This window comes from Arachis duranensis, chromosome 2 (genome assembly GCF_000817695.3).
Source record: "Arachis duranensis cultivar V14167 chromosome 2, aradu.V14167.gnm2.J7QH, whole genome shotgun sequence".
Lineage (NCBI taxonomy): Eukaryota > Viridiplantae > Streptophyta > Magnoliopsida > Fabales > Fabaceae > Arachis > Arachis duranensis.
This window is the reverse complement of record NC_029773.3, coordinates 54269549-54282053: the sequence shown is the minus strand read 5'-3', so window position 1 is coordinate 54282053 and position 12505 is coordinate 54269549. Positions and strand designations below refer to the sequence as shown.

The window sequence follows — 12505 nt, the reverse complement described above, 5'->3', positions numbered from 1 at the left end:
ATATTAAGTTTAAATATAAAAAAAAGGAAAAGAATGGCCGAAGCCATTAAGAATGAAGAAAGAAATATAGAATGTGGTTTACTATGCTTACTACACTTACTATGTTTATTGTGCATGTATATAATAAAACCGACATATGTCCTTTTCATGACACCTAATCTTTTTCTTAATAAAAGCTTCAGCACTAATTCATTCTTTCTTCTAAATCACGAACGAAGCCAATTAAGAAAAAAATAAAAAGAAAGAAAACAACGTGGCTACATGTAATCATATATATACATATATACATGACACATATCCTTCTATATATTAATTATCATTACCATTTTTACTTCATTTGATTTCTTTCATCACCGAAACCAAAATCAAGGATTAAGGGAAAGAAAGAGTAACCGAAGGTGAGGGAGAGAAACCGTCGAACCTTCATGTTTTCGACTCTAATTACTTTAAATTTGTAATTCCGATAAAAATATCTAATTCGGTAAAAGTGTTCGTATCTTCTTCTTTTACACGTTGGTGTTATTTTTATTCGGTAGAAATTAACGGTAACGTAGCACTTTTTTCTTTTGAGTTCAGTCAATTGGAATTTTAGGAGGCATAGATAATTTATGACATTTTCTTCTTTAGTAGCTCCATCAGAAAGTTTCTCTAGAGCTTTCGTTATTTTGGTTCCGTACGAAGATAAGGGGTTTTATTTTAAAATTAACAGTTTTCAATTTAACAATGTCCAAAAGTATAGTAAATAATTACAATGTATTAGTAATTATATTAGTAATTATCAAGGTTCTGAAAATCGGACCGAACCGGCCGGTCGAACCGGTTTAACCGGGAACCGGCAATGCAAGCGGTCCGGTCCTCTACCTATAACCGCTCCTGGAAAAACCACTAGAGAACTCCCGAACCGGCCGAGAACCGGTCGGTTGGACCGGACCGGTAACCGGCCGGTTCGGATAAAATGACGTCGTTTTTAAATTCGTAAAAAAAAAAAAGAAAGAAAAGGAACCACGCGTGAACCAACCCCTTTCCCCAATCATTCATTCATTTCATCATTTGTCACTATACTGTATACTCCCTTTGGAGATTGGAGAACTCTGAAAGCGAAGGAACCCTAGCCCTCCATCGGAAGCCGCCGTTCACATGTTGTCAGCGGCACCGCCGTTCCCAGGTCGTCGAACCCTAACCCAGTAACTCGGTAGGTACTCTTCATCTTCGCTGGCTTCATGGCACGGAACCAGGTTAGTGGCTCATCTTCATCTTCGGTCTTCTTCTTCAATTTTTGTTCCATTTTTCTTCAATTCTTCTTCGGTTTTGGTTTGAACTTTGAAGTTTGGTTCTGAAGCTTGGTTCTTCAATTCTTCTTCTTCGGTCTTCCCTCTTAGTTTCCAGTTTGGTATTCCCTTGTATTTTCTAGTAGAAATGTTATAAATTTTGAAATTTGCAAATTTGTATGTATGGTTCTGAACTTCTGATTGCTCTGTTAGTCAGTAATACTTACTCTGATTGCTGAATTGGTAATCAATAAATTTGCCTTTTTGCTTTAAATCGGGACTTTACTAGGATTTGTTAAATTTGTTGCTATAACTTGAATTTGTTACTGAATTTGTTGCTTTCCAGTCATAGAATCAAAATAGAATGCTCAGTCAGTACTTGATTGATTGGCTTTGCTAGTTGTGCTACTTTTACTGGCTTTGTTTCTAATTGCTGGGTGAAGGTTTAGTGTTTTGTAATTGTTGGCTTTGTTTTTTAGTTGCTGGTTTTGCTGATGGCTCCTAATTTATTTGTTCAAATTTGCTAATGACTTTGATTTGTAGTTGCTGGTTTTGCTTTGATTTGTAGTTGCTGGTTGTGCTGGTTTTGCTGGCTTTGTTTATAATTGCTGGGTGAAGGTTTAGTGTTTTGTAATTGCTGGCTTTGTTTTCTAATTGTTGGTTTTGCTGATGGCTCCTAATTTCTTTTTTCAAATTTGCTAATGGCTTTGATCTGTAGTTGCTGGTTTTGCTTTGATTTGTAGTTACTGGTTGTGCTGGTTTTGCTGGCTTTGTTTGTAATTACGGGGTGAAGGTTTAATGTTTTGTAATTGCTGGCTTTGTTTTCTAATTGTTGGTTTTGCTGATGGCTCCTAATTTCTTTGTTCAAATTTGCTAATGGCTTTGATCTGTAGTTGCTGGTTTTGCTTTGATTTGTAGTTGCTGATTGTGCTGGTTTTACTGGCTTTGTTTGTAATTGTTGCGTGAAGGTTTAGTATTTTGAATGTCTGATACTCTGATTTGTGGTTTTTGAATCTGAAATTAATTAAATTATTGATTTTGTGTTGTTGAAATTGTTGATTAAAATGGATTTGTTATGCTGCTGTTGCTATTTTTTAATTTTTAAGTATGATGTTTCTGAATTTTTGTTGAAATAGTTATTGATTTCAGGGTTTAGAGTGATTATTTGTTGTTGGTATTTAACTTTTGTTGCTGCTTCTTTTTTCTTTTCGGCTCTGTTAAGTTAATTGCTACATTCAAACTTGTGCATTGGCCTGTTCATCTTCACTTGCAATAACAAAAAGCTTCTCATTTGATGATCCATTAACTACGTCAATTTCTGGTACCATTCCTTTTGTTATGGCTTTAGCTGAAGAAATTGGAGGGGTTGGATGAGGAGACATTGATGCCTCAGAAGACACCACCACCATCAACATATCCTTGTTACTTGAAGATTTCTTTAGCACAGTAGTTGAAATCACAATCATAATTACATAATGTTTAAATAATTATCCCAAAAAAAAGAAACTCACAAGAACATCTTGAAGTTTTGATGATTGATAAATCTTTATGTTGACATTTGATATTTGATATTTCTTTATACTATTTAACTTGAGTTTGTATATTAATAAGATTATATGAATTTGATTGATGACATTTAATGTAGTTTTTTAGATTTGAAAACTATTTTAATATTTATATTATATTATAATTATATTTTTAGGATGTTTATTTATAATTTATTTATTATTTTATTTTAAAACGGTTTTTCCGGTTGAACCACCGGTTAGACTGGTTGAACCAATGAACCAATAAACCAGTAGCTAGAGCGGTTTGATGACCGGTCCGGTTTTCCGAACCTTGGTAATTATAATGTTATTGAGTTTGGATTTCTTTGCTATGGATGATTGGCTATGATTGTGATTGAGTTTTTGGTTGAGAAAGTGAATGGTAATTGATTTTGGTGTTACTATATAAATGATTTTACTAGGATTGGAATCATATGTCGATTATTGAGAACCTTGTGTTTGAAAAGTACTGATGGAAGGCTGGTAAACTTTCGATAAGTTATGAAAGTGAGGGAACCATAAGGCTGGTGAATTCGAGTTTTGAGGAGGGATTCTGCCCGTATTCTCGTAAAAACAAACAAAAATTGATTTTGTTTTGAAAACTTAATTTTTATATGTACTTATATTAAGAAATGATCTTTTTATTGAAAATCCGATTTATGAACCTATTTTAAGAAAATGATCCTATGTTGAAAAAGATCTGATTGCATATTTACTCATATTAAGAAAAGAATTTTATATTCAAAGTCTGAATTATAAAATTTATACTAAGAAATGAATTAGGTTTGAAACCGTTGGAAAGAGTTTGAAAAAATTATTGGTTTAATTCATTAGTAATTATTAGTTTGATTCAAGAGCAAAGGATTTGAAAGGAAGCTGAGTTTCATTGAAATAGAACATAGCTTAGTTTCAAAGGAAACGATTTGATTATTGAGAATTATTTGATATTTGAAAATGGTTTGATTATTGAAAAGGATTTGATATTTGAAATGGTTGAGAGATTGTTTGGTTGGGACCTTGAAAGGGTGGTATAGTCCGAATTTTAAAGGAAATACTGCTAAATTTTTTATAAAACTCTAAGATTTTATTTAAAGTGTTATTTAAAAGCAAATCTGATTTAAGAATATTATTTGATTTTTGATTTATTACGAAAAGAATTTTATTTTCAATTAAATTTATTAAGAAAAGTATAATGTTTTAAACTCAATCTTTTGAGAAGGAATTTTTCTTTAAGTTATGTTTTGAGTTCGGTTTGATAAGAAAGAAAAGAAGAAGAACGAAAAGTAAAGGAAAGAGAGATAATTAAAGGAATCTCTGTCATAGGAGAGCAGAGAACACATATCAAAGGAATATATTAATTAAAGGAATGTCTGCCACAGGAGAACAGATGCGACTTTGTTTGGGCTTTAGTGCCAAATGTATAGTGGGGACGCCCACACACTGAGAACTGTTTTCCAAATGTAAGCTTATTGATTTGAAAGTCACACTGTATGCGGTTTAGCCATAAGACTTATAAGCACATTGTATGCATCTGGAAAGCCATATCTGGGACGCGTGCCCGGGTAATGTCGGGAGCGGGTAGGCAACCGATACATGAGCTCATGGCCTGCTTAGGACAGACATGCATCATATTGTTTGCGCATTAGCATTTGATTGTGGTTGTATATTTTATTTTCCTGTGATTGTGTTGTTTGCTTGTGCTGTTTGCCTTGGTGTTTTGCTTGTGTGCTTAATTGGGTATTTTGTTATGCTGCGAACTTAGTAATGTAATTTAAAGAAAACTAACTAAAGTCTTTAAAGTGAGTTCAAAGAATTTTAAAGGTAATTATTTTTAAAAGTTATAAAGTAGTCATTTGCATATTATTTCTTTACTCTCACGGTATTCACCTTCCCTACTGGGAACATACGAGGACGACGTTTTCATCCCCTACAGATTTTTCTTTTCAGCAACAGGTTCAAAAATCTTTGGCGCGGAGCCGCAAGAACTTGTATTTGACGATTTCTTAATAAGTCTATGTATATAAAATTATGTGAATATATACTTCTGTGGTTAAGTGATTTAAAATAAATTATTCTTTCGATTTCTTGATTAAAATTTTGATTCGTATTCGTGAAGGCTCAATATTAAATAAAGGTAATATAAAATATAAAGGTTTAGAGGTAAGTGACGTCTGGGCTTTTAGTACGATCACGAGGTGTTAAAAACTAGGGTGTTACATTATGGTATCAGGGCAGTTTGTTCCTGTTAGAGCCTTGGGAATGAACTGACTATGCTTCATTGCATACTCTGAGTGTCTATCATGCGGTAAGACTTGTCTTAATGACAAGAGTTTGAGTTTCAGATGCATGACTGTCTATTGATTATTGCTATTAGTCGACCTTTGCATTCCTCGTGGTATTAGGTTTGGCCAACTTAATACTGATGATTTGTGTATACGGGAACGCTAATGGATTATCATAGACGACATAGAAATAATAGGTTATGTGAATCACGGGATTTGCAAATGTTAGAAATTACGTTTTAAGGATTCGTTTCGACGTATATTCTTTATTCGTGCTATGTGACTTGGTGTCATCTCTTCTTTCATTATCTTCATTGGAATTCTCTTCTTTGAATTTTCTCAGAATGTGATCTGATTATTTTCCAACCGTATCTTATCATTCATGGGTACCATTGTTTGTCAGTAAATTTAATTGCCTACCTGACTTCTTTCGAATACTATCTTCAACATTACGCGTATTTCTCTTTATAGGTCTTATTTTTCTATGATTTAGGTTCGAATTTGTTCCAATATATCAATTTTTGATGGCGAAAATTTTTGTAAGGTGGATGGAACATAACATTCTGAATTTTTAAAATAAAAATAAATAATAGGTTATTCATGATTTATTATTTTATTTAAAAAAATTATTTTCCTAAAAAAAATTAAATTAAATTTGATAATATTTTGAATTTAAAATCTATTAGAATTTTTAAATAATTTTTGATATAATAAGATATTTTGCTTACTACACTTACTATGTTTATTATGCATGTATATAATAAAACCGACATATGTCCTTTTCATGACACTTAACCCTTTTCACATGTCGATTATAGTGTCAAATCCGACACAAAATTTGGTCGACAACTTCTGAATTAGTCTCTCTGTTGCGTATACTCAGGAGGAATAATTTCGAGGGATGAGTGCCCTACCACCTTCTCTTTTCAAAAGAAAACGTTCCGAGGGAGAGTGTCTTACCACCTTCCTCTGGATGTCGCATGATTCTGAGGTATAGTGTCCTACCACCTTGCAACCAGAGAGAAAACGCATGCTCAGGAGGAATAATTCCGAGAAATGAATGCCCTACCACCTTCGCCTTTCAGAGAAAAATATTCCCAGGGAGAGTGCACTACCACCTTCCTCTTGAGCGAAAAATATGAGTGAGAAACCTAGGTTCAACCCTTTTATCCGAACACAAGTAGGAGACTCCCACAACCCCTACAACGAAGAATAAAACTTATCACAATAACGTAATCCAATCTCAAATGCCACTGCTCATAGCACAATTCCGCTTACTCTCATTCTATTAACCATAATCCTTCATCAATATATCAAGTTCATCATCAACCTAGCTCCCCGTTAGTTCATAAGATAAATCCACCCAACTGACATACCAAGCCTAAGTCACGTCTTTTAAACTCATACCAAAAAAATTACCAATTAGCTCACTAACCCATCTTTATTAGTCTTAAAGTCTAATTACTAGTTAGCAATCTTAAACAGCATTTAGAGGAAGTTTGGAAAGTTATAAAACCCTTAAGAATGAAGAAAATACATTTTTTAGCAAAATAGGATGTATGCATATGCATACATACAATTTAGCTCATTTCGCGTACGCATAGGTGCCAAACAGAATGGCACTCTCGCTATCTCGCGTATGGGGTGTTCGCGTACGCATGCAATCCCAGACTTGGAAAATTTTGCAAAGTTGCATAAATCAGTTTTAAACACCAAACTTTAAACGTTCATAACTTCCTCTGGAAAAATCAATTTTCCTCAAACTTTATATCGTTTTAAAGCCATTGAAATTATCTTTAATTTAAAATAGATTCCAATTAATTTCGAAAATAGAGGCTTAAGTTATGATCCGCCAAAATTCACTAAAAACTGATTTTTACCAAAAGTTCACTAAGTTCTCAAACTTCCAAAATTCACAATCAAACCAAAGCCAACACACCAAAATCCCAATCCTATACTTCATGTACCTTATCAATCAAACACACATCACTACCAAAATACCCAAATCACTTCCATTCCTCAATTCATTCCATAACCCAATTACAATAACATTATTCCATATACAAGTCATATACACAATTATCATCATTCATCATCAAATCATATAATCATCCTCATTATTATTCCAATTCTTTCCACACAACACCACTACAACATCTATCAATTTCCATCAACAACACCAATCATCAATTTTCTCATCAACATCATAATCAAACTCTAACATACATAACTCATAAAATCTTCATTACATTTCACATGCCGCATACATAATCCAATCTACCATTTATTTAATTCAATCCTATCTTAAAGTCAACTAGTCTATGTATCCAAAAACATTACATATTACATAAAGAAAATCGAAACCATACTTTGGCCAATTCCTAATATGCTCAAACACCAAACTCGATTTCAACAAGTTTTCACCAAGCTCCAAACCACCAAAGCCAAACCAAAAGCCACCACCCACTCCAAGAAAGGGGTGACATGTGTCAAGAGTTATAAGGGTGACTCATCAAGTTTTAATAATAAAATATTACTAAAGATATAATTACTAAACCTAGATGTATTAAATCACAAGTATTTAACTTAATAGAATAAATATATGAGCTACTAGTATAAATGATACTAGTAACATGATTATCTTGTCTATAAAAGATCTATGAAAATACCTTAGCATAGCTAAGTTCATCAAAAAATGCTAGAATTAGTTTGTACCATTAGATTTTGGACCCGGATATTATATTATTATCATAAAATATTATTATAATAAAATATTATTATTTAATAAAATAGTATTATTTATTTTTTTGCGTATTCAAAATTGGCTCGTTAAAAGGAGTTTAATAGTATCACTCGAATTTATGAAAATTCCGGCCAAAGTGGCTCGAAAACTCAATTTTTTGTGACTTAGATCAATAGAGGTGCTTGATGATGCAGTATAGGTGTTTGCTTCGCTGAACTTCCAAAAAAATTGTTTCTTTAGAAAAAAAAGTCCCATCTTTTCGAGAATTAGGTTGTTATAATTGGTATCCGTTAGGATACAATTTTACCAAAATATGATGTCAAAATAGTGTGTTTATCTTTCAAGTGGGTTCATATGCCTCTCCTCTGTCCTTTAGAATGCGCACCAACTCCCTGCAAGTGACTTGGTTGTTCTCAGCTTTCTCCATATGGTCTTAATTCATGACTGAAGGTGGCGAAAGGATTCTATACCACATTTGATCCTAGCCAACATTTTAATGATCAAAACTTGCATTTTTGTCTGGTTGTCTATTATATAATTGTACACATAAGCATGAATGATAATGTCGGTTTGCAGACCAGTAGTACCTCCTCCTTCTATACTCAGATTCTACTGCTCCGTGTGTTTCTCTTTTTGGTTGGGCTCATCCTCATCTTGGTTGCTGCCTAAAATGATTGCTACTAGACTCTACAATTATGTCGAAGTGTTCCTACACAATGGAGTCACAAAATGATTCGCATGTACTTTTGTGGGAATAAATTAAATAAAGAAAGATTAAGAGAAGAGATTAAGTGTATGCAAACTTGTGAAAAAAACTTTTATTATTGAAATAATATAAGCAACACAAAAGCTAAAAATGTGAAATGGTAGTAAAGAACAAGCATTGAAACATTTACTGATGTCACAAAGAGGATGAATGAACTCTTTAAAGTGGACAAAACTTAGGTGAAATTTGCTGTCGAGTGTTCCAGTAAAATACCCAAATACTAATTTTATAGGAGTAAACTACCAAAATAGTACTGAAAAGTTCATATCTCCGACAAAAAGAATCCAAAAAGATGTTAACGACAAATAAGTCCTTGAAAGATTTAAAAACGCGACAAAAAAAAACTAGATATTAAATATCTATTCTAAAAAATGATTTTAAAGATCAAAATTTAAGGTAATATTTTGCAATCATTATTAGAAAAATAAGGTCCTTTCATCCTTAAATTTAGTCTTTTTTTTCAAGTGAATTTAAAAAAAAAATTATTGTGAATAAACACATTTTTTTATAAATAAAAAGAAAATCAAGAGATAAAATCTTGTTCTGAATTTTTGTGTACACCTTCTAAATATTTACTCAAATGTTACTACAAAAATCTAGATCAAATAAATGAATTGTTTGTTAAATATGTAAATTTTGTTTTATTACTTTTAAACAATATAATATTTATTAATTTTTTTATCGTATTTTTAAATTATTCATAAACTGTTTTGTCGATAACATCTTTTAGGAACATTTTGGTCAGTAATTGAATCTTTCCAAGTATAGAATTGATAGTAAACCCCTTTTTATAAATTCTCTTGTTTGAATTTGATGAATAAAATGAAGAACAATAAAAAGAACTAAAATAGTGCAAAAAAAAAGATGATCTCGAAAAGAGTCTTCTTTAAGAATAGTGAGTTAAAGTCCTTTTTATAGTCTTAAGCTATTTCAAAGAAAAAATACATTGTCTAATAGTTATAATGGCATATCTAGTCTACTCTTCTTATCTCAATGCTAGTTATTAAATAGGATAATTAGTAGGTATTTTTGGGTATTTTTATTATTTTAAGTTTCTTTCACTAAAAATGGGTTTAAAAAACAAATTGATCTTCACAATTTAAGGTAACAATTTTAACACTATTCTAGATATTCATGTCAAAGAACTAATCAGGTAAAAAAGAGAATAACATGCGATATTAGTGAAGGAACATCTAGTTTATTTTATTTTTAGTTAAATAACATTTTCTATATTTTAAATTTAACCAATCTACTTTCATCAATTTAATTCCTTAAGAAATTATTTATAATTTCATTCTTTTGACCCAATACCTATAACAAAACTTCATTCTGTTTTTGCCATGTTTTAGACTATTTTAAAATTATTCATTCATAAAAAAATTATATTTTAATTGTATGATCACCTTTAATACATTTCAAATCTAAACTGAGATGTCATCCACAGAAAGAGACTCTTTCCTCTTAGCCAAGTGATAATTCAATATTCAGCTTTAAAGTGAAAACCATTAAAAATTCTATTGTCTCATCCATGAAAATCCCTGCAAACAGGCATAAAAATAATCACTATTCTTAATTTTATGATGAATACTCCGTTTTTGCATGAAAAAATTTATTATCTATTATTAATTTTATGATTTAGAATATGTCACTATTTAAAATTAAATTTTTCTTTCCAAAAAGAATTATCTCTTCTTCTTTTTCTCTTTTTTTCTATATCTCTCGTTCTTTCATTCATTCTATCTCTCTTATATATTATTATTAATAATTAGTTACAAATTTAACAATTAAAATGTATAACATAACATTCTCTAATTACAATTAAAATTAAACTAAAATTAAAAAATTATAATTGAAATTAAAATATAACTATATTATATTAATAATTTACAATCAAAATATATTCCATAACACTTTTTTATTAAAATTAAGAGAAAATATTTTTCTCTAAAATTAATAAAGTTCCTTCCTACATCCTCTTATTTATCTCTCTTCCCTTCTTTATTTTTCTCTACCCTTCTCTTTCTATATATAACTTATCATTTATATTTTATATTACTAATTTGACAAACTAAAATATGTCACGAAATTTTTTCATTAAAATTAAAATAAATTTTTTTCTCTAAAATTAACAAACTCCCTCTCTCCTTTATCTTTCTCTCTTTTCTCTTTAAAATTTTATTTCTCTATCTTTTTGTTCTAAAAAAAATAAAATTAATAAAATAATATAATTTAGATAAATTCGTAATTTTAAAAAATGTATTAAATTTATAATTAAATGTCATTAAAAAATAATCCCATAATATTATTCACATAAATATTATTATATACATATTTTTTATTTTTTCATTAAATTTTAAATTTTTACTACTTATTTTTTTAATCTATATTCTTACTTCTCTTTCTTTAATATTAAAATTAATTATTAATAAAAAATTAAACTCTTTTCCATAAAAATAATAACTAAATAGCTTATTATTTAATTTTTTTATCTACAAAAACTCTATTATGTATTATTATTTGCCGACGAAAACTTTTATCCCTTAAGAGCTTTTCATAAAAATTAGATTTTATAAATTTTTTGTGCCATAACGTATAATGTCGAAACAAAGTCGATATAACTTTAAAAAATTTATATTCCCGTAATAATTATTTATATTCCCATAGTATTATTACGAATAAAAATACTACACTAATAATAAACAAAACGTACCCCGAATTTACAATTGAACTATTGCTCATTAATTGACAATTTAGGCCTCCTTTGGAGACCAGCCTTGCCTTTTTTCTGCAGCCATACCAAAACACCTTGTTCATTCACACACTTGAAATTCGAATTACAATTACACTTTACAGTTAAAAAAGCAATCGAATTTTCTATACACATCAAGAAGACTCCAAGACATTGGCATTTTACATTAAGATGTCTTTAGTATTCCCGAACTCATCAAAGATTCCCTGGAAAAAAAAGGCATATACCCGAAAACCGAAGGGCAAACCAAGTTAGGTGTCTCCAAAAGTTGAAGCTCCCGTTTAGCTTAAAATAAAAGAAAGAAAACTAAAGGAAAGAAAGAAAAGGTAAATAACTGAGTAAAAGGGAACCAATTTGCTTTGAAATATGGACATCCTATCTGTTCACACGCTTTAGGTGGCTAAAGCTGGTATTGATTGTCCTGAACAAATTGGTGCATAAATATACTCAAAATTAGGACCCATATGAAACGTGAATAAAATGCTCGTCACTATTTTTTAAGTTTTGAGATAAAGAGGATTGAGTACAACAAACGACATAGCCACACATCATATGGTGTTCACCACGCAGAAGTTATCAAATTGACAACAGACTTAGGCACATTTAGATACCTCTGATAAGTATACTTCCTAATTCAGTTATGTACTAATGTTGAAGACTTCTTTATGTATTCTCTCATGATTTTTGATACAACCTCTGCAAGGATGGATCATAAAATGACAATAGAAGTGCATATCTACATGATGAATGCTAGAGGGTCATCAGAATTTATTGGTTTTGGCCATCAGCTATCCATTAATATTTAAAAGTATGGAATAAAGTATGTTGCTGGATTACTAAACTAAAGGAATTGAGTTGCTAGCTAAGTGATGGTCAAAAACAATAAATTCTGATAGTCCCCTAACATTTCTCGACCAACATTTATAAAGCCATCCCTAATACATTAATTAGAATAATGTATTGGAATTTATATGTATAGAATTATAGACATACAATATTTCAATAATTTATTAGAAAATTAGAAAATAAAACTGTAATTATATTAAAATCTGATTAAAACTCCAGAATTCTAGGGTGACATTGCAAGTTTGGTATAAGAAGTTTTGGAGAGAAAGCCTTTGAAGGATTTAATATAGTTCGCAAGTATTAT

At 30.5% G+C, this 12505-nt stretch overlaps 1 protein-coding gene across 2 annotated transcripts in view; it reads right to left on the bottom strand.

Annotated features, from left to right (window-relative positions):
* Nucleotides 1–11322: 11322 nt before the first annotated feature.
* LOC107474242 (glycosyltransferase BC10) overlaps nucleotides 11323–12505 on the bottom strand; it is a 4036-nt gene continuing 2853 nt past the window's right edge. The window contains exons 2-3 of one of the 2 annotated variants that reach the window (XR_002370531.2): nucleotides 11691–11776; nucleotides 11323–11561 (exon numbers count right to left, since the gene is read on the bottom strand). The gene's annotated coding sequence lies outside the window, so the exon portion shown is untranslated. The remainder of the gene's footprint in view (nucleotides 11562–11690; nucleotides 11777–12505) is intronic. The other variant, XM_016093841.3, reaches the window with a different exon arrangement.